General features: G+C 42.0%; 1 protein-coding gene across 7 annotated transcripts in view; it reads right to left on the reverse strand.

Moving 5' to 3' along the window:
- mgat4c (mgat4 family member C) overlaps positions 1–22,971 on the reverse strand; it is a 429,982-nt gene that overhangs the window by 185,173 nt on the left and 221,838 nt on the right. For 4 of the 7 annotated variants that reach the window (XM_043709712.1, XM_043709709.1, XM_043709711.1 and 1 more), the window contains exon 2: positions 22,172–22,264. The gene's annotated coding sequence lies outside the window, so the exon portion shown is untranslated. Of the gene's footprint in view, positions 1–19,322; positions 19,367–22,171; positions 22,265–22,971 lie in introns of all 7 variants that reach the window. The other 3 variants (XM_043709716.1, XM_043709713.1, XM_043709714.1) reach the window with 3 other exon arrangements.

The following is a 22,971-nucleotide window of genomic DNA, read 5'->3' on the forward strand; positions in this document are numbered from 1 at the left end:
CTTATGCTGAAAGACTGGAGCGACTGGGCTTGTATACCCTTGAGTTTAGAAGACTGAGAGGGGATCTGATTGAGACATATAAGATTATTAAAGGATTGGACACTCTGGAGGCAGGAAACATATTTCTGCTGATGGGTGAGTGCTGAACCAGAGGACACAGCTTAAAAATACAGGGTAGACCATTTAGGGCAGAGTTGAGGAGAAACTTCTTCACCCAGAGTGGTGGCTGTGTGGAATGCTCTGCCCCAGAGGGCAGTGGAGGCCCAGTCTCTGGATTTGTTTAAGAAAGAGTTGGATAGAGCTCTCAAGGATAGTGGAAACAAGGGTTATAGAGATAAGGCAGGAACAGGATACTGATTAAGAATGATCAGCGATGATCATATTGAATGGTGGTGCAGGCTCGTAGGGCAGAATGGCCTACTCCTGCACCTATTGTCTATTGTCTAAAGTGATGGAAGCCGTCATCAATAGTGTTATCAAAAAGCATCTGCTCAGCAATAACTTGCTCAGTGATGCCAGTTTGGGTTCCACTGGGGACACTCAGCTCTTGAATTCATTACTGTTTTTGTTCAAACATGGACCCTTGACACCATCCAGGACAAAGCAGCCCACTTGTTTGGCATTACATCCACAAGCATCCACACCCTTTACCACCAATGCTCAGTCACATTAGTGTGTACTATCTACAAGATGCACTGTAGAAGTTCTCCAAAGATCCTTATATAGTACTTTCTAAACCCACAACCACTTCCATCATGAAGGACAAGAGAGCAGATGTAAGGGAACAGCATCACCTGCAATTTCCCCTCCAAGACACACGCCATGCTGACTTGGAAATGTATTGCTTTTCCTTCACTCCCACTGGGTCAAAATCCTGGAATTTCTTCCCTAACGGATTGTGGGTCAACCTTCAGCAAACTGACTGCATCGCTTCAAGAAAGAAGCTCACCACCGTCCTTTCAAGGGGAACTAGGGACAGGCAAAAGTTGCTGGGCTAACCACTAATATCCACTTCCGAAGAGCGAATTATAAAAACCTCTTATACCTCATTCAAACAATACCCAAAAGATTCTCACTGTGCATTTTATATCTTTGTCTTGCATTTGACATTATCCTGTTTTAACTTTGCGTGAGCATGTGACTGACCAACAGCCATATGGATGAAATTGCATCTTTGTTATTTTTTCCTGAGTTAGTAGGTAATAAAATTGCTCTCTCTTATCCAGAAGAAATCCTTATGATTAGCTGCTTAGAGCTACTATAGCAGTTAACTATTATTTCATCAGAGAGAGGTACAGCATCATGCTAAAAGAAATTTAACCTTTCTTCAACTTTCCCAGCTGGTGGCAACAAAGGGCACCTGAGTCAGCCATCCTCACTTGGTCATAACTTTAATAAGAGAAGTTAGAACATAGAATCTTACAGGGCAGTACAGGGCATTCGGCCCTTGATGTTGTGCCGATCTGTGAAACCAATCTGAAGCCCATCAAACCTATACTATTATATTCTTGTCCATAGGCCTATCCAATGACCATTTAAATGCCCTTAAAGTTGGTAAGCCTACTATGATTGCAGGCAGTATGCTCCACACCCCTACTACTCTCTGAGTGAAGAAACTACCTCTGACATCTGTCCTATATCTATCATCCCTCGATTTAAAGTTATGTCCTCTTGTGCTTGCCATCACCATCTGAGGAAAAAGGCTCTCACTGTCCAATCTATCTGACCCTCTGATTATCTTATGTTTCAATTAAGTCACCTCTCAACCTTCTTCCCTCTAATGAAAACAGCCTCAAGTCCCTCAGCCTTTCCTCGTAAGACCTTCCTCATAAGTTAAAACACCCTGTCATGTCTTCTGTATTAATGTGAGGTCTAAACTATTGTAAATGAATAACAAAAGGTTTTTTAAAAAATATCTACATAAAGTGGATGATTAGAAAGCACCTGTACAGACCCTGACTCCAGATCCATGTGAACTGATGTCCCTATAATATGGCTCTTTGCTGCATGCTCAATTGCAAAACTTAGAATAAATACACACTTCTCACTATACATTTTCCAATCTTCCCTCAAGCAGAAGACTTCAATGATGTGAGTCTAATTATGAATCCTTATGCTGTTGTTTTAGTACAGATAACATGTATGTTTACAGACCATAGTCATCCATGATGTGGACTTCAATATATTTCAAATATTTCATGTGTAATGAAATGGGTCACATTCCTGAGTTGAAAATGTGTTGCTGGAAAAGTGCAGCAGGTCAGGCAGCATCCAAGGAGCAGGAGAATCGACGTTTCGGGCATGAGCCCTTCTTCAGGAAAGCAGCATCTGCAGCATCTGCAGTCCTCACTTGCTCCTCCACATTCCTGAGTTAACAGGTTGTCTCATTCTTACCTTGGTCATTCTAAAGCATTGAAAAAAAAAGCAAGACTTGCCTGAGCTTGGTGCTAACCATCACAATTTATTTCCTTGACCTTCCTTGCCTTTCTGTCAGTCTATTATCCACGCTGACTGACTGTAAACAGTTCTTATTCTTCCAGTTACACCTGTTCACATGAATGGGAGGTGATGCTTCTCCACCCTCTTCCCCAAACAGTTGTGCATCAATCGGTCATGAAAACTGGCTGTGTTCCCCTTCAAAGCTGATTTCTCAGAGACAGCTATGCTGGGCTCAAAAGCCATTGTAATGTTCATAAAACGAATGATAAAAAAAAGCTAACTAATTATTAGTTCTCTGTTGTCTTCCCACTGATGCTACCAGACCTGCTCAGCTTCTCCAGCAATTAATGTTTTTATACCAAACTAATGATTACTGAATGTTCTTGTAAGAAAACATCTGTGATATTTGGCTCAACATGCATTAAATTATTATTGCCTCAGTAGTTGAAACAATTTGGGCCACTATTTTCCTGGAAAGTAGGTTTAAGATTACTAATGCTTGCCACTACTTATTGGACAGTATGACCCAACATCAGGTGAAGCTAAACATGGAAATCCATATGCTGTTATTAGATTAATGCTGCTCCACCAAGAACTTCGCAAAAATGGCAATTCATGCTGCCTCCTCATTACATTGCCTTGAATTATGTGATGTTGCTGTGTTTGCACAACAATTATAGATCAAACGTCTTATTGAATGTTTCTCTCAGAAATGTTAGCCTATTTCTAAGCATTCTTTAACAATATGCTTAGTGATCTTTACTCTCGGTCATCTCTGGCTCTGGAATTGTTTTGTAAGAAATGAGTTTTAATTACTACTTGGGACTTTTTAAATCTTTTCTTCCCCTTTCTTTCTCCTACAATTCAATCTTTCTTCACCTGTCTTTAATTTTCTTCCGACACCAGAACCATCATTGAACTCACCCACACTCATTACACTTCCTTCACAGGTCTTATGCTGTTACATTCATAAGTATGCTTTGGGTAATGAAGGAGGCTCTGACAGGCAGCTGCAATGGAGAATGTGGTGAGGATCCAACTGTTCCGCACAGTTGTGGGTCCTTTGCCTAGACTGCTTTGGCGGCAGCTCTGAAGATGGCCATTCCAATGACTGGCCTGGGACGCCTTTTGTTGGCTGTGGCAATGGTTTTCATCAGTATCAGTCTGGGTCTCCGTGTGTTTTTTTTTTTAACTTTTGTAGGTCTGTAATGCTGGACTTTTAAAAAACAAAATTCTGTTTGTTTCCCTAAGAATTTGTACCCAAGCATCTGTAGCTAGGTACCTTTGTACCTAAGATGGCACCATAAGTGTTGACTTGTAAACTTTTCACTGTACTCATGTGAGTACATATGATAATAAAGCTAATTCATTCATTTCAAATATACAGTTGAAGTGAATAAAGGAATGTACAGAACATTGCCATGCCCCTGCAGGTCTCTGATGTACTGTCTTCCTTGTCATACCATCATCAGCACATATTTCCAGCAACTTACAAGATTAAAAAAATCCTAAATTTCGACAAACAAAAGCAAGTCTAACTATTGGTACAAAGCATTAGATTCACTTCACATAAAGTAACAGCTCATCATTGTATGGGAAATTGCAAACCCGGGTGAATTAAAATTAAGTTAAAATACTGCTGAAGTTGACAGATTCTCAGATGTACTATTTTTCAGATTCTGTCTACGTTGTATACAAATATGCAATCTGTATTGGGTACGGTGTAACACTGTTGCATCAAAATTCTAAAATTTGAAATCGAGAGGAAAATTATTATCTCTGCACAGCACAACAAAGATCCGAGAGCAGCACACAACAAATTCTGAAATAAATGAGCTGTCATCCTCGAGAGAAGTGCACAGTAAGTGTTTTTTCTAACAATACAATATTTGTGCTCAGACAACAAGCTTCATGAGGTACCCTAAGGTTGCACAATATGTGTGTGCTGTACCCTTCTTTCATTACAAGACACTCTGTTTTAACCGTAACTCTGAAAGAATATTGCTGGAGGCGGGTGATAATATAAATGAAGCAAATTCCATTTCACTGATGATGCCTAGAAGCTGTTTTCTCAAAGATTTCAAACAAGTAGGCGGGATGTGCAGAAAACGAGCATCATTTTCTATTGACCCTCCAACTGGGATTGACTATACACAGCTGCAGTAAAAAGGAGAGAATGCATTCAGTGGTCACAAATCTTGACTTAAGCACTATTCTCCCATTGCCTGATTATAAAAGAAAACCTGGCTACAGTCTCAAAGTATGTTCAGACACAATGACACATCTTATTTACTCCCTATCAGTACGCATAAAATAATAATCCAAAAAGGGAGGGGTATAAAATCTTCAGCAATTTTTTCTGATAGAGGTAATCAACTACATAATTTCATTTTAGTGCTTAGATGTCAGATATAACAGAATGTCACCAAAGCAAATAGTAATCTTGTAAAATAATGCTGAATCCATACCAAGTACATGAGTACATTAAGTGAATGGTTTTCTCGAGTTTAAGCGTTGTAATATGATTAAAAGGGCAGCTGTAACCAAACACATTGCATTGACAAGAAATGTCATTTATTACAAACTATAATTTTGAATTGGAAACCAGAGTCTAGATTGGTCAGCTTTTTAACATAGTCCCAGTCAATTTAATAAAGAAAATTCCTGTGATGCTACCCCAGTAATGGATATTCACTTAACTACTCAATTTCTTTTACTATAAAGAGACATATTGCCAAAACATTTTATCTTTCACTGATCAGGACAAATTCAAGACAGCCAAATTTCAAACAATCACAGCAATTTATACTTCAGGAGGAAAGGGTGCTGATTGGTTGCTTCTTTGACGCAAATTAGCCAAGGTGTTGTCATGCATTATGTGAAGGGAAAGCAAAATACAGAAGGTGCTCGTAACTGAAATAAAAACTGAAAATGCTGGAGAAACCCAGCAGGTCTGGCAGCAGTTGTGGAGTGAGAAACACAGCTAATAGTTCAAGTCCAATGATTTCTTTCTGAATAAGAATAATTTTGATCTATTGTACTTTGGTCAAGATAAATGTGATCAGCTTCAATCAGAAACATCTAACAGCTCATAAATGAAGGCACATTGCAGAGTTATCATAGAAGGGTAGCTTGATATTAAAAAAAGGTGGGCCAGACACCACACTCAGATCCCTTTGGTCATATAGAGATGCGCTTGGTATCTTGAAAAGTGTAATTTTCAAAGGAAAACATCTGCTTGTTCATCAAGCTCTCTACCATGACATGCTATACCAGGAACAGATGAGCTTACAGTAGACAAGATGACTGACACATGATACGTGCTACTGGCCAGGAATCAACAGTAGCATTGAAAAGCTAGTGAGTATGTGAGACACATACTAGAGCTATCAGCCCCAGCAATATAGATAACCTCTACACCATCATGAGATATTGTCAATCCTTTGGTCCAAAACTGTCACTAGTCTGTGTACAATAAATGGACTTTATCCTAGTGACAACTATTTCTCCATGTTTCTAATTATCAAGAGAGGCAAAGAACACTTCAAACACAGCCATGTTAGATACATTGAGCACCATATTCAGTCTGTTCCGTACACCTAAAATTATTTCTGACGATAGACCACAGTAAGTAGTTAGACCTTTCAGGGACATGTCTGCCAAGAGCATCAAACATGTGACAACCTCAATATATTACCACAGATTCAATAATCTCAACAAGCAAAAGGTTCACACAATTTAGTCACTTATCATGAGGTGTAGGACAGTGACATTTTTGTGTTACCATGTTACTATTTCTCTAGATACTTCTTTATGAAGCAACAAAGATCATGTTTGGGAGACAAGTGGGAATGATCTCGTAAAGCTATCACCGATCTAAATGCTCTGAGGTAAGGACATATTACTTGACAGTCAAGTGATGATGAGGACGGTACATGTCACACAGGGCAAAAGGTCAGAGACAGACACTATAATCAGAAGGGCTTACACCCGAAATGTCGATTCTCCTGTTCCTCAGATGCTGCCTAACCTGCTGTGCTTTCCCAGCATCATACTCTTGACTCTGATCTCCAGCATCTGCAGTCCTCACTTTCTCCAGCTATAATTGGAATCTGGTTACCTACAAAGGTTACCAGAGTATGCAGAGAGCCTAAATATTACAAACTAATGGTATCTAATGAAGCAAAATTAGAGAACAGAAACCATTTCAGGGAAATGTACAATATGCTAATTGTATATAACCAACACAAAAGAGTACAGTAAAATGTGATTGGACATCAGGACAACAACCAGCACACTGACGATGTACCTCCAAACCAAGACAAGTCAAGGATTAAATTCCATTCTCGAGAAGGTTAAACCAGAACAAGATATTGACGAATTGTCAAATCATCAGAATGATTTATTGATTCTCAAAATTTCTGTCCTCATGAATTTTAAAGTTCTTACTTCTGTATAATTAATTTTGCTATGTTTATATGCTTTCAACTGAGTCTATAAAGTTTAGTTTGGGGATAAAAGTGAAATTGTATTATCACTTTAAGAAAAGTGCTGCTTCAAGAGATCTGTCTGCAGATGGGTCAAGGATCAGGATATTATCATATCACCAGAACCCAAGGACATTCTCATTTGCAGCTGATTAGACCAAGCAATTGGTGAGATAATTCTGGTGTATGTGTTAATCTTAGCTGTAAAAAAACAAGTTCTCATTCGGTGCAAGTAGATAGAACAAGCAATCATGACAAAAAAAATCTGAAGTTGAAATAAGTGCAGAGAGATCAGTGAAAAAAGCTTGTATTGATATAAAGGTTGATGTAGGAAAGAGGGGTTCAGTTGATGGGACACTGGATCAAGAAGGAGGTCTTCTTCTGGGATGGGTTGTACTAAACTGGGCTAGGACTCAGGTCCTAGAGACTGTCAAAAATGCTTTGATATTGCAAAAGTTGAGAAGTGGCTTAGGGAAATAATAGTAAGCTAAAGCTTAGAAAAACAAAGTTCCAGATATTCAAGGTACAACAGATATATTGTAAAATAAAAGCATATGAAACTACCTGCACAACAAAATACATCAGCAACAAATGGAGAATTGTAGGGAGCAACTGATCTTACATAATGGTCCACTAGAAAAATTATCTGTTTTTTAACTCTGAACAACACCACAGGAGATCCATGAGGTAGATGATAGAAAAGGTCAGTAAGTACTTCAAATTATCAAAAGGACAACCAAATGTAAACATATAATTTGATTAATTTAATTGCTGATGTGTCATTGTTTTAGCAAGAAGGTAAACCTGGAATAGATGCCTGCAGTGGAAAAAAGATGCAGCTTCCCCAGCCTTGATAGCTCAAGCCAATGGTTTGCATTTTGCAAGATAATGACCTGAGACTTGAGACCGGTATCTTGAAGTGTCACTGGATTGTGCTCAATCACACATGCAGAACTCTGCTCACCAGTATCTGGTTGCTGGAAAGCAGTGCTGATAAATGGACACAATTATAGGTTGGGGAGAGAACGTGGTGGCAGTGGGCAGCAAATTGCCTGTAGTGTTAGGTGAAGGGGTAAATGTAGGGGTATGGGTGGGTTGCGCTTCAGCAGGTCGGTGTGGACTTGTTGGGCCGAAGGGCCAGTTTCCACACTGTAAGTAATCTAATCTAATTGTGGTGTCAATTTTGCATTCATAAACAAACACAGGGTCTTGCAATATCTGCCTGCACATTAAATAGTTAAAAGCAATCGAGCAAAGGTAATGGATAAACAAGCTATGTTGCACATCACACTACTGTTGGAGTGACATGTCGGGACAGATCCTGCAGCATTATGTAAAACAGTTTGATCACTGGAACATTGGCTGTGGAGCTTTCCGTTTTACAATGTGGCCAAGACGCCAAATATTTTTGATGAAAAGAGCAAAAAGGCTTGTGTACATGTATTCATTAAAACTTGGCCTCAATGTAAATTTGTTGACTGCCCTATGTGTGATTACAACACCTAAGCTGTGAATCTGGACTCAGCATTCAGTTGGAATGGAAACCTTAAAAAAGATATACCCTGCCCTTTGTCCCAGGCTGACTCCCACGTCTCTAAGATGTGTGTGGATGCAAACAACAAAAGTACAGGAGCTGACCCTTATCTGAAATCAGCCCATTTGATTTCACACTTTGTACTGCATTGATGAAGCTCTTGATGCCATCATTGACTCAAGATGTGTGATCTCTGCGGTTGGATAAATATCCAAGAGCGTTGTCCTTTCCTGATAATAGGAAATTTAATTTAAATACATTCCATCATTTAAAGTGTTAAGCTGAGAGGATTGTGCAAGTCATGCTGCAATATAAGGTTTGTTATGAAGGTGTGGATGTACTGTACCTTTAGGAAAGTTAAAAGCTAGCAGAACTACCTGACAACAACAAGTGTTCTTAACAAGATACAATCTGGCATGTGGTCCAGCATTTAGGGTAGCTAGTTGCCTGGAGACAAAAACTAGCTTGGTGCTGTCAGGTAGTTCTGCTAGCTTTTAACTTTAAAGGTACAGTACACTCACATCTTCACAACAGGTTGCAGTGCCCAGCAATGGGCTGCAAAATACCCTTACAGCAATCTTATGGCTGGAATATTTCAGAGAAGTGGTGATCCCACACCTATGGCTGAAAAGTGAGTAGCTAGTCCTCTCTGCCAAACTGGAAAGCCAGACAGTATTTTTTTGGTTGTCAGGCAGTTAACTGCTTGAGGGAGGGGGGTGGGGCTGGGGAGAAGGTAGCCAAGAGTACTTTCAATAGGGAAATGGGTAATTACCTGATGAAAAAGAGAAAAAGTACAGAGCAGTGGAGAAAGTGTGACGTAATAGGGTTAGCTCATTTGCTCTTACAGGGACATGAGTGGGCATTTATTGTATCCGTTGCTCCCGATGCAGTCTCCTCTACATTGGGGAGACTGGGCGCCTCCTAGCAGAGCGCTTTAGGGAACATCTCCGGGACACCCGCACCAATCAACCACACCGCCCCATGGCCCAACATTTCAACTCTCCCTCCCACTCTGCCGAGGACATGGAGGTCCTGGGCCTCCTTCACCGCTGCTCCCTCACCACCAGACGCCTGGAGGAAGAACACCTCATGTACTCTATGCTACTTTCTCCCCACCCCCACCCTCCTCTAGCTTATCTCTCCACGTTTCAGGCTCACTGCCTTTATTCCTGATGAAGGGCTTTTGCCCGAAACGTCAATTTCGAAGCTCCTTAGATGCTGCCTGAACTGCTGTGCTCTTTCAGCACCACTAATCCAGAATCTGGTTTCCAGCATCTGCAGTCATTGTTTTTACCATGAGGGAGCCATGTTGCCTCTTTATGTAATTTAACTATTCTACAGAGAATATAACTCTTCTATTTTAACAGAGGAACACTTCTTGACTGGATTGAAGTGCAATGGTTGTATCACATGTAGAGTAGGTCTTGGCAATCGTGTCCACAGAGGACAACTCCTTTTACATTAACAACCCCTTTAGGTGTTGTAAAAGCTAGCTCATTTTGCTTGTAATTTCAAGTCGGTGTGTGCTGTGATCAAGCTGTTCTTCAGCATTTTACAAATCTTTCACTTGCCTGAAAACATTAATTTGTTTGTTTATGCAGTGTAAATAAGAGACAAATCTGCATTATGTTTGTTGAGGACTAGTTTTGATAATTGAGTTATTTTCTAAAGCAGGTTTGCTTTATCTTGAGAGGGGCACAGAGGTCATGTTTGAAAGGAGCGTTATCTGCAGATGGCTTCAGCTGCTTAGGACTGTCCTTTGGTTGCAACATGCGTGAAAATGTGATCATCAAGTTGGCCTGAGAAAACATTCACAAGTGTCTAATCAATGAGCTGTAATACTCAGGAGTCGTTTAGTGCAGTTTCAACTTTAACTTGTGCTAGTATGAATTCGGTTATGCGGTTATTGATGTGACTCCTTACACAGGTTCCTGTCCATCAAATGTATCCTGGGAAACAATTTCCTCTGTTCCTTGCAAGCAACAAAATTGTAAAGAATTTTATTCTTCTATTAAATGCCTCCCAATCATTCCTTTCATTGTTAATGCAAATGGAAAACTCCCAGTGTACGTCGTGACAGGAATGTTCCTTTTGCTTTAACTATACAGAAAATTATATTGTTTCTATAGTTGTGACACATTCTATATTATAATTTAAAAATGAATTCTACATCCTGCGTGATAATTTTTAACCAGCAAATATATAGTGGCTCCCAAGCAAGCAAATCTCTCTTTTACTCTCCGATCTGATAATATTGGTCCAACCTTTACAAAGTCAATCCACCAAACTAACATTTACTGTTGATCTTACTTACACCACATAAGAATAGCTGAGAGGGGGGGGGGGGGGGGGGGGGGTAGAGAAACAGCCAAATAAATGACTGTATCAACAAGGCTGTTGAAGGTACTTTGATGTGAATAAATTGCAATGAAAATACATGAGACACACTGATGGAAATGAAAGCCTGCTCCAATGCAGCAGATTGCCATAGAATCATTTATCTCTAAGATGTGGGATAGACTACCAGCTCAAAACATCGGCTGCTTGCCTTTTCTTTCCCTTGACTCAATGTCTGCTTTGGAATCAACTTTTGTTATCTCAAAATTTCTTAACGGATGTGGAAGTTGAAATATAAGGGGTGTCCTGAGTTTGGGTTGCTGACATTGTTTGCATTTGTTGTGGGCTCAGCAGAGGACCATTTACTTTTCAGTAAACCCTGGTTTGAACATTAAATGCTGAAATAGGAAAATGATCCAGTGCTCAGCACTAATACCCTTCACTGAAGTAAACAAAAGAGTCTATTCTTGGTATGCAACATTCACATTTCCCAGACACAAAGCATGCTAACATAACATTGAGGCTGTCTAGGCCCAACCTATGTCGGCATCAGTCTCATTACTTGTAATGTACGCCAGTGGATGTAAAACAAATGCTTGCAACCTTAAGAGCTACTAATTAACACATTACCACTGAAAGGGGAGGTCTATACAAGATTATTCAAGGGCACCTTGGGGGGGTCAATGAGGGGTAAAAATCCTGAAACAGACATCCGGAAACAGAACTTCTCGCCCTGCAAAAGGTCAAATTGCCTCACATCTTCACATGTTCCCCATTTCAGTGTTTATCAGATTGGCCACGAGTGAAGCAAGTGCCCTGATATTGTAGTAAAAATAAAAAATATTGGACAAACTCAGCAGGTCAGGCTAAGTCTAAGGAGAGAAATTGAATTAATATTTCAGGTCAATGACCTTACTTTGAAGAGGGCTCTTCTGGCTCAAGTTCCCTGGAAGATCCCCGCAGTACTTTCTGGAATTGGTGTCCAGGTTTGTGTTTGTCTACAAAATCCTGGAGCACTCCTGCCTCACAGCACTACGAACCCGGGTTTGATTCCAGCCTCACTGTAGACTAGTGAGCTTGACGCCGGTGGTGGGCAAGTTTTTGGAGGGAATCCTGAGTGACAGGATTTACACGTATTTGGAAAGGCAATGACTGATTAGGGGATAGTCAACATGACTTTGTGCATGGGAAATCATAACTCACCAACTTGACTGAGTTTTTTGAAATTGTAACAAAAATGATTGATAACAGCAGAGCGTGATGTATGTGGACTTAACTAAGGTGTTCACAAAGTTCCCCAAGGGAGACTGGTTAGCAATGTTAGATCTCATGGAGTACTGGGAGAACTATACATTTGGTTCCAGAACTAGCTCGCAAGTAGGTGGTGGTGGAGTGTTGTTTTTCAGACTGGAGGCCTGTGACCAGTGGAATGCCACAAGAATTGGTGCTGAGTCGACTACTTTTCAACATTTTTATAAATGATTTGGATGAGAACATAGGAGGTATGGTTATTACATTTGCAGAGGACACCAAAATTGGAAGGGTAGTGGACAGCGAAGAAGGTTACCTCAGATTACAACAGGATCTTGATTAGATGGGCCAATGGGCTGAGGAGTGGCAGATGGAGTTTAATTCAGATAAATGTGAGGTGTTGCATTGTGGGAAAGCAAATCTTAGCAGGACTTATACACTTAATGGTAATGTCGTAGGAAGTGTTGCTGAACAAAGAGACCTTGGAGTGCAGGTTCATTGCTCCTTGAAAGTGGAGTCGCAGGTAGATAGGATAGTGAAGAAGGCATTTGGTATGCTTTCCTTTATTGGTCAGAGTATTGAGTACAGGAACTGTGAGGTCATGTTGTGGCTGTACAGGATGTTGATTAGGCCACTTTGGCATATTGCATGCAATTGTGGTCTCCTTCCTATTGGAAGGATGTTGTGAAACTTGAAAGAGTTCAGAAAAGATTTACAAGGATGTTGCCAGGGTTGGATGATTTGAGCTATAGGGAGAGGCTGAATAGGCTGGGGCTGTTTTCCCTGGAGTGTCGGAGGCTGAGTGGTGATATTATAGAGGTTTATAAAATCATGTGGGGTATGGATAGGATAAATAGACAAGGTCTTTCCCCCTGGGGTGGGGGAGTCTAGAACTAGAGGGCACAGGTTTAGGATGAGAGGGGAAAGATATCTAAGGGCCAACGTTTACACGCAGAGGGTCCTTCGGCCCACGATGTTGTGCCGAACTTCTAATCTAGATTAAGTACCCATCCATGTACCTATCCGAATGCCGCTTAAAGGTCGCCAATGATTCCGCCAATGATACCAATCCCACGGGCAGCGCATTCCATGCCCCCACCACTCTCTGGGTAAAGAACCCATCCCTGACATCTCCCCTATACCTTCCACCCTTCACCTTAAATTTATGTCCCCTTGTAACACTCTGTTGCACCCGGGGAAAAAGTTTCTGACTGTCTACTCTATCTATTCCTCTGATCATCTTATAAACCTCTATCAAGTCACCCATCATCCTTCGCCGTTCCAACGAGAAAAGGCCGAGAACTCTCAACCTATCCTCGTACGACTTCCTCTCCATTCCAGGCAACATCCTGGTAAATCTTCTCTGCAAAGCAGAGAAATGACATCCAGTGAGAGTGAGTAGACTGTTGTTGGGATGAGGTGAAGGAGCCTCTTGGCAAAACCACATCGTCTCCAACCTCATCCGTGTTGGCAGATGTCGTTGGTGATGGTGGGGAGGGCTAATGGAGGGGGGGGTGAAGAGGAGGAACTCAAGCGGCTGCTGCCTGCACCTGTCTTCAAAGGGACCACTTTCAAGAAGAGGTGGTGAGCTTTGCACCCAAGAGAGCATCACGAGGAGAGATCAGGGGCTTGTCCACACTTCCACCCACTTCCCCCTTGGCTCAAAGCTGAAGGCACTTGCTGAGATGCAAGTCCCTCAGTGCTGCCAGACTTCAAAATTCCTTTGGAGCTGCTTCTTGGGAGCTTTTTCTGACAGTCAAGTTCCCACCTCAAATCATGCTCTCGTCTGTGCTCAGCAGAAACCAGTTTCCAAGACGGGACCAGTTATCCGCATCAAGTGCAAACACTTACCTGTTCTACCTCAGGAAGGTTGACTTCAACTGTGCCACGTAGTGTTGTGCTGGAAAAGCACAGCCAGTCAGGCAGCAGCCGAGGAGCAGGAGAGTCGATGTTTTGAGCATAAGCTCTTCACCGTGAATGTGATGAAAGGCTTATGCTTGAAACGTCGACTCTCCTGCTCCTCGGATGCTGCCTGACCACAGTACCACACCTTTCCAGCACCACACTTTTTGACTCTGATCTCCAGCATCTGCAGTCCTCAATTTTTCCTTCAACTTGTGCCACCCCTACAACTGCCCAGCTAAGATCAACATAGATGTTGTCTGGAATCTCAGTTCTGTATGATTTCAAGTCCAGTTGCACACATTGGAGTCTCCTCTGGGACAGAAAAGACCTGTTCAAAGAGGATAGGTCTTACCCGAGCTGGAAAGGGACCCATATCTTAGCAGGGAGCTTTGCTCGTTCCACCCAAAGAGACTTTATACAGATAGAGAGGAGAGTGGAGGAATTACAAGTCATGGCGTAAATAGAAAGGTTGGTGGGGAAGGTTCTGAATGTGAAGAGAGCACACCAATTAGAAAAGAAAGAAAAGAGAGAATCAGGGTACATTGTAACTCTGAAGAACGAAATTGCATTTATTTCAGTGCAAGGGGTCTTCCAGATAAGGCTGATAAACTCAGAGTGTGTTTAAGTACATGGGATTGGGATTTCAGAGCTTTTACAGAAACTTGGCTGAAACATGAACAGGACTGACAGCTCACTGTTCTGGGGTTTAGATTGTAGGGAGGATATTTTCCCAGGTTGGGGAGTTTAAAACCAGAGGACACAGTCTGAGGACAGGTTGTTAGGCCATTGAGGATTAAGATGAGGAAATATTTCTTCATGCAGAGGCTGGTCAGTCTGTGAAGTGTGTGACCACAAGAAGCTGTGGATTCCAAGTTGCTGATTATATTCAAGAAAGAGATGGATTTTTATGTTTAAGAGACAATGAATTGAATTGAATTTATTGTCACATGTACCGGGACACAGTGGAAAGCTTTGTCTTGTGAGCAATACAAGCAGATCACATAGTTATCACACAATGACTATGTGAAACGGAAGAACAGGCTGGAAGGACTGAATGGCCTATTTTTGCCCCAAGTTTCACCAATACAGAGCTCTGGACAGCCAATTCAGTCCTTCAGAAGTGCGGTCACATTGTAGTGTTGGGAAGTGTAGCAGTAAATTCAGGACGTCTCAAAATACTCCATAGCCAATTAATGAATTTTCAAATCTCACAACAATTGTCATATCAAAGGCTATAAATGTCAATTTGTTTCAAACTATGTACTGTATTTACCAGAATGGTTCTAAAGTGATTTGTTTTTATTCATTGAGTATAAGGATAGGCAGGTTATGCTGCAGCTTTACAGAACTTTCATTAGGCCACACTGGGAATATTGCGTACAGTTCTGGTCACCACATTCTCAGAAGAAGGGTGAATCTTTGGGGAGGGAACAGAAAAGGTTTACCAGGATGTTGCCTGATATGGGGGATTTTAGCTGTGAGGAAAGGTTGAATAGAGTTGATTTGTTTTCACTGGAATGCAGGAAGCCGATGGGCGACCTGGTCAAACTTTATAAGATTGTGAATGGCATGGATAGAGTGGAAAGTATGAGGCTTTTTCTCAAGGTCGAAGGGTCAATTGCTAGGGGACACGAGTTCAAGGTGTGCGAGGGCATAAGTTTAAAGCAGATGTGTGAGGTATGTTTTTCACACAAAGGTGGGTGAGTGCCTGGACCAGGCTGCCAGAGGAGATGGTGGAAACACACACTATAGCAGCATTCAAGAAGCATCTAGACCAGTACATGAATAGGTAGGGGATATAGGGAAATGGATCCCATGAGTGAAGACAGTTTTAGAATGGAAGGGCAAAATGTGTCAGTGCAGGCTTAGAAGGTCTCAGAGCCTGTTCCTGTGCTGTATTGTTCTTTGTTCTTAATTCACGCACAGAAAGATCCCACAACCAGCCGTGAAACAAATGAGAAGACAATTTGTTCTGATCTTGCGATATTTGATACTGGCTCATACAATGCAGATGATATCAAATGCTGTCTGTCTCTTTCCCCAAAAGGGCAGTGAAAGCAGAGCCTTGAAATACTTTTGAAGGCAGAAGGCACTCTACTCTTGATGAGTAACGGGAGTGAGGTTATCCAGGATAGGCAGTACCTTGAGCAACCAGATCAACCGTGACCTTTCTGAAGGGCCAATTGACTTGTTCCTGCTCCTGATCCAAGGGATGTTATGTAAACCATCTGGAGAGCAAACGGAACAGCAGTTAAATGTCTCTCTGCAAAGATGGCATTTCTATCCGAAACAGCAGCACCCTTTTAATGTTGCGTCCAACTGGTTTCTGGTGATCAGTCTCCAGAGGGGCATTTGGAACTACAGCTATCTGACACAGAGCCATGTGTTTCACCCACTGCTTGCACTTCACCATCGTGTGGCACTCAGACAGTATCACTTTTGAAGCACAAACAGGCAGAGTGGGATTCATTGTGAAGGAAGACTTGGGGATATTGCGAAGATTAACTTAGAGTTGTAGAATCATAGAGTTGTACAACACGGAAACAGACTCTTTGGTCCAACCCGTCCATGCTGACCAGATATCCTAAATGACTCTAGTCCCATTTGCCACCATTTTGCCCTTAACCCTCTCAACACTTCCTATCTAGTACCCATCCAGTTGTAATTGTACCAGCCCCCACCACTTCCTCTGGCAGCTCATTCCATACACGCACCACCCTCAGCCTCCAACGCTCCAGAGAAAATAGCTCCAGCCTATTCAGCTTCTCCCTGTAGTTCAAACCCTCCAACTTGGTTTGACAGATTGCACATTCCAGAGACCTGGGGGACAGTATGAGCCTGGCTCAGAAGTGCATGCCAACAGTCGGCATCCAGTCAAACAGCCAGTGTGCACTCCCTGCCCTGAAGCAGATGAGACGTCAACTGAATGTATTTGTGGCAGTACAACCCAGTGCCAGGACAAATTGCTTACATTGAAAGTGGAAAGGAAAGGAAAGGTAGATCCTGTTTAGTAGTTTAACTGGGTGTAAATCAGTGGGATGTCCAACGTGGTGAGCTAAATGGCACATCTTTGGAATAACATACTTGCTTTCTCGTGCTAAACAGTCCTTGTCAAATGCCTTACTAAAATCCATGTACACTACATCCACTGCTCTTCCCTCATCCACATGCTTGGTCACCTCCTCGGAGAATTCAATAAGACTTGTAAGGCAAGACTTACCCTTCACAAATCCGTGCTGGCTGTCCCTAATCAAGCAGTGTCTTTCCAGATACTCATAAATCCTATCCCTCAGTACCCTTTTCATTATTTTGCCTACCACAGAAGTAAGACTAACAGGCCTGTAATTCCCGGGGTTATCCCTATTCCCTTTTTTGAACAGGGGCACAACATTCGCTACACTCCCGTCCCCTGGTACCACCCCCTTTGCCAGTGAAGACGAGAAGATCATTGCCAACGGTACTGCACTTTCCTCTCTTGCTTCCCACATAATCCTAGGATATATCCCGTCAGGCCCGGGGGACTTGTCTCTCCTCAAGTTGTTCAAAATGTCCAACACATCTTCCTTCCATCAGGTATCTCTTCTAGCTTACCAGTCCATTTCACACTCTCCTCTTCTACAATACGGTCCCTCTCGTTCGTATATACTGAAGAGAAGTACTTGTTCAAGACCTCTCCTATCTCTTCCGACTCAATACACAGTCTCCCACTACTGTCCTTGTTCGGACCTACCCTCGTTCTCGTCATTCTCTGGTTTCTCACATACGCAGAAAATGCCTTGGGGTTATCCTTGTTCCTATCCGCCAACGATTTTTCATGCCCTCTCTTAGCTCTCCTTATCCCTTTCTTCAGGTCCCTTCTGGCTATCCTGTATCCCTCCACTGCTCTGTCTGAATCCTGTTTCCTCAACCTTATGTAAGCCTCCTTTTTCCTCTTTACCAGACATTCAACCTCTCTCGTCAACCAAGGCTCCCTCACACGACCATTTCTTTCCTGCCTGATAGGTACATACATATCATGGACACGTCGTATCTGCTCTTTGAAGAAGTTCCACATTTCCACCACATCCTTCCCTGACAGCCTATGCTCCCAACGTATGCTCCTCAAATCCTGCCTTACAGCATCGTAATTTCCCTTCCCCCAATTATAAAATCTACCTTGTTGTGCGCACCTATCTCTCTCCATAACCAAGGTGAAAGTCACAGAATTGTGGTCACCATCACCAAAATGTTCACCCACTAACAAGTCCACCACTTGTCCCGGTTCATTACCGAGTACCAAATCCAATATGGCCTCCCCTCTGGTTGGACAATCTACATACTGCGTTAGAAAAGCTTCCTGGACACACTGCGCAAACATCGCCCCGTCCAATCTACTTGATCTAAAGAGCTTCCAATCAATATTTGGGAAGTTGAAATCGCCCATGGCTACTACCCTGTGGCTTCTGCACCTTTCCAAAGTCTGTTTCCCAATCTGTTTCTCCGCATCTCTGCTGCTATTGGGGGGCCTCTAGTAAACACCCAACAAGGTGACTGCACCTTTCCTATTTCTGACTTCATCCCATACTACCTCCAAAGGCAGATCCCCCTCAAAGTGCCTTTCTGCAGCCGTTACACCATTTCTAATTAGTAACGCCATCCCCCCTCCTTTTTTACCACCCTCCCTAATCTTACTGAAACATCTGTAACCAGGAACTTCCAACAACCATTCCTGTCCCTCTTCTATCCACGTTTCCGTGATGGCCACAACATCGTAGTCCCAGGTACCAATCCACGCCTTAAGTTCACCAATCTTATTTCTGATACTCCTTGCGTTGAAGTATACGCACTTGAACCCATCTCTGTGTCCTCAAGTAATCCCTGTCAGTGCTACCTTCTTCAAGCCTCCCTACATTCTTGGACATCCTGACAAACAGCTAGCCTACTTGCTAGACTACAAGTCCGGATCCCACCCCCCTGCCAAATTGAAACATTTAAAAGGAATCTGGATGGGTATATGAATAGGAAGGATTTAGAGGGATATGGGCTGGGTGCTGTCAAGTGAGACTAGATTGGGTTAGGATATCTGGTTGGCATGGACGAGTTGGACCGAAGGGTCTATTTCTGTGCTGTACGTCTCTATGACTCTACTGTAGGGATTTTATGATCCTCCTTAATGCTGCTGTCACAAAAAAAAACAGTTCTCACCACCTTGGACTGAACATGCAACAAAAGAGGAGGAAGAGAACGATATGGTATTGTAAGAAAAAAGGGGAAGGGAGGAAACCGACAGCACATCCACTTTTCAGATAGGCTGACTGTGAATGCCTTGTCAGACTGCAGTTCTGGTGAGTACACCCCAGATCCCATAGCACAAAAAACCCATACCTTACCATGCCTCAACTGTGGACTGTCATAACATCCTTTTGTCTATATTCTGAAAAACATAATTACAAAACAAAAAATTCTCTCTCATTTTATCCAACAAGGCTTCCAATATTCACACAAAATATAGATGATCGCCTTCATACCTTCTCTTCGTGTCTGTCTTTTAGACATCTCTGCCTCTCCCACCATTCCAACTCCATACCTCCCTTGTGATTGAGGCAAGTCCTGGTGGGATACTGCTGACTTTCAATGTGGCAGGTGGCAGAGATATCCTGTAGGACCACCTTTGTGCAGTCCCTACCCAGGAAATCCTGGTATCAGACTGCAGAAACTCAGTATGTGCTGCAAGAGCCAGGACTGAGAGATAGCAGGAGTGGAAGTGGTAGGAATGCCGTCAACCTGAGGGCAGTGGATTTGTGTCTCATGTAGCTACTGCTATCTCCTTGTGCACAGATTGTTGCAATGTCCTAAACCCCTGCCATCCCTTTCAGCAATGAAGTTAATCACCAATGATAACAGCATTCTGAGCTTGCAAGTAAACAAGCTTCAATTTCCTGGACTCAATCTGAGCTTCCACAGCTGCTCTCAGATATTGGGTCTTTGCTGCTGGTTGGTAGTTATGATACCAGCTGTTAGACATTGCATCACGGTTATGTTGCAAATGCTCTCATGGAGCACTGAGAGCTCTGTATAATTTCCATGTTGGAACTGGACTCCTCTGTTCTCCTTGGCATTGAGAGTTGGCTATCTCGTAGTCCTACCAATGCACTGTGCATATCTGTGCAAATATCCACCACCCATTATCTAAATGCTGTTGCACCAAAGTCGTCATCTGAGCCCACTTCAGCAGAATTGTTGTGCATCATGGCCCTCCAAAGAGTTGGCACCTACAGAATTCTTCCTCACGGCTGGGTGCAGTACATGCATATTCAGCGATTCACCAAGTCTAGACTCTACCTCTATGTGACTTTCTAAAGTGTGAAATCTGCTGTTACTTAAGCTTATAGCTACTGTGCTGGCCTTTCTGCTTGATTAGTCACTTGCTATTCACCTCCTGCAGCAGCCAACTGAACAGCAGTGCCACTTCTTGGATGTCTGACAGTTGACAGGGATTTGGGGCAAGGAAAGAGGAAAGCGAGAGTAAGTGGTGAATCAGAAGAAGCTCTGATAACAGAGAATTGGGACATACAAAGGTAAGTTGGTTGGGAATAATTATCGCCAATGATTTAACACCAGCTCCCAGCTAAGTGCTCATTTGTGGCCACATCAGTGATTGGTATCTTTGTCTTTGCCATACTGGTGAGGACATTTCATTTTCTCCGTACCCCATTGCTGAGGCACTGCTATTTTACATTCCTGGCCAGCTTGCCTGCAAGTATACCTGTGTCGATGATTTGCCTGCCACAGTTGAATAGCTAGCAGTATCACATATGAGAATGTTATCTGAGCGGTTAAGGTGATGTATATAAAAGTTAGCTACAAATTGTGGCTGATTGAGACTGTTGGGAGCAGACAGAAGAGGAGTGTGATGAGTTGAGCCTAGTGTGACACTGGAGGTTCATTTGTAAGGACATGGCATGTGAAGATGCATTCACTGACCTTGACCATTTATGTGAGCTAATTAAAAATTCTTAGTGTACACCAGCTATTCCCTCAGGGCTATACTGTGTGCATTGATTGAACATACAAATTCAGAGCTGGAGTAAGCTACATGGTCGATCCGGCCTGCTTCACCATTCAATAAGATTGTGATTCCTCTACATTCCTGCCTATCGCCTTGTTTATTGAGAATCTGTCCAACCAGATGATTACTTGTATACACTGCCTTCTCAATGAGTTCCTGGGGGTATTTCTGACAGCCTGGGGGAAGGTGTCAAGGTCTCCTGTGCTTCATTGGAGAAGATTGGGGAAACTTTCTGGACTGTTTGTCAAGATCCTTCCCACTCATTAACAGCTCTCTCTCATCACTTCTAACTCCTATTCGTGGAATATGTCTTACCTTTAGAGGTCAATCTAGCTTTAAGTAGTCCAGGCTAGCTTTAAGTGCTAACAAAAACAGAAATTGCTGGAAAAGCTCAGCGGTTCTGGTAGATCTGTGGAGAGAAATCAGAGTTAACGTTTCAGGTCAAGTGCTAGTTGTACCCTACCTACCATCATAATTCACTGGCAGCAAGAAATTTGTTGCTTCCCTCAATAGTTTGAGTGCTTAATTGTGCAACATGACTCGTACTTCCATATTTTTGGCTATCCAATTTTGACCCATAGTATCTATTTACCTGTGGAAGGAAAACAGAGGGAATGCCAAACCAAAACAGTTTCATAGATTATAATAGAACATTGAAAATAAATAATGGTCAGACTGAGTAAACAGTGAATGGATGGCTTTGACATAGATTCTTTATTTTTAAGTAGAAGCAAAAGCATCCGTAAAATATTTCCTGAATTATCAACTATACGAATGAATAAAGATATCATACAAAAAGTATAAAATCAATCTACATAAGAGAGCTCCATTATAAACGATCCATGCTGCTGTATTTCACAAACAGAAGAAGCAATTCCCTATCACAGTCAGCTACTCAAACTCCCAAAATATTCCCTTACCCATGTCAAATTTCCGTTAATGATTCTAACTCTTCTGCATCCTTCTGTTTGCAATCCACTGTGATATTTTTATTGAAATAATATAACTCTTTATCATTTGTACTGATTAACTTTGGCAACCAGCACCATGGAAAATCTAACCATGAATTAAAAATTATTCATGAGAGTTAGCTGTAAAATCAAGCTTCAAACTTATTTTTTTTTTAAATACTAAAAGTGAACAAATAATGTAGATCTAATGCTCACTTACCTACATCAAATGAATATTAGGAAATGCCTGATCCTTTTCACCTATTCCATCACATTTATGACAAGTAATAGAATTAGTTGTTTCTTTGAATTCCTGTGTATTTAAACAAAAAGTACATGAATTGTGATTAGTAAGTTTATTTTTCTCACATCTATGACTGCAGTGCAGAGAATCCTTTATCATAATATTGATGGAAGTTGGGTGAGGGATTTCCAATTCATCCTTTAAGCTGCAGTAGACCGATATTGGAAAATAGCTATCTGAAGTTCTTTGCTGAAATTCTTCATCATTCATTTGGACGACAGCCCATCGGCAAATCAATTGAGTTTGGATTTTATCCAGCAAAATTTTCATCTTGTATGCTAAATGTGTAGGAACACTGTTTGCCTTGGAAGGATACCATGATCTTAAAAATATCGAGAGATACAGCACAGAAAAAACCCTTTGGCCCATTGGGTCTGCGCACATCTGTTTACACTAATCTCACTTGCCAGCGCTTCGCCCATAGCCTTGAACGTTATGATATTTGAAGTTGCTCAACTTTTTTAAGGCTGTGAGTTTTCCTGCCTCTACTGCATTCCAAAGCAGTGCATTCCAGGTTCCCACCACACTGTGGGTGAAACCATTTTTCCTTAAATCCCCACTAAACCTCCTGCCTTTCACCTTAAAATTATGCCCATTAGAAGTGTAATTTAGCTTTAATTGATCTGGGGTAGCTTTAAACTTGCATGAATCTGGGACACTGCTGAGATATGCAGGCAGTCCTTCTATTGCCCTTCCTGCCCTTTACTTAACACTAT

The sequence above is a fragment of the Chiloscyllium plagiosum genome, chromosome 19, assembly GCF_004010195.1.
Source record: "Chiloscyllium plagiosum isolate BGI_BamShark_2017 chromosome 19, ASM401019v2, whole genome shotgun sequence".
In the NCBI taxonomy this organism is placed as follows: domain Eukaryota; kingdom Metazoa; phylum Chordata; class Chondrichthyes; order Orectolobiformes; family Hemiscylliidae; genus Chiloscyllium; species Chiloscyllium plagiosum.